This window comes from Gavialis gangeticus, unplaced genomic scaffold (assembly GCF_001723915.1).
Source record: "Gavialis gangeticus isolate Ggan-Ray unplaced genomic scaffold, GavGan_comp1, whole genome shotgun sequence".
NCBI lineage: Eukaryota > Metazoa > Chordata > Crocodylia > Gavialidae > Gavialis > Gavialis gangeticus.
This window is the reverse complement of record NW_017729027.1, coordinates 36,274,936-36,275,297: the sequence shown is the minus strand read 5'-3', so window position 1 is coordinate 36,275,297 and position 362 is coordinate 36,274,936.

The following is a 362-nucleotide window of genomic DNA, read 5'->3' as shown; positions in this document are numbered from 1 at the left end:
GGCAGGACCTGGCCTGGCATGACAGGCAGTCCCCACGAGCGGTGCCAGCCCCCAGGTCACAGCTCGAGTGGTTTGGAGCTGCCCAAAGGTACATGGCACCGTGCTGCACTGCACCTGTGCAATGTGGCAGAGGCAGTGCTGGGTGCCAGGCAGCCGGGAACAAGTCATGCTGCACCCCCATTACCCTGCGCTGCACGGGGGGAGGGGGAGGGGAGGGGCATGCCATGAGGCTGCTGAGTGCTCCAGGCTCCCTGATGGTCGCTGCTGCTGCCAGTGAGCTGCAGGCCATGTGGGGGCAATAGGACTATACGAGGGGCTGGGGCTGTGAGTGGCGGGGGTGGGCAACGGAACTGGAACCATGT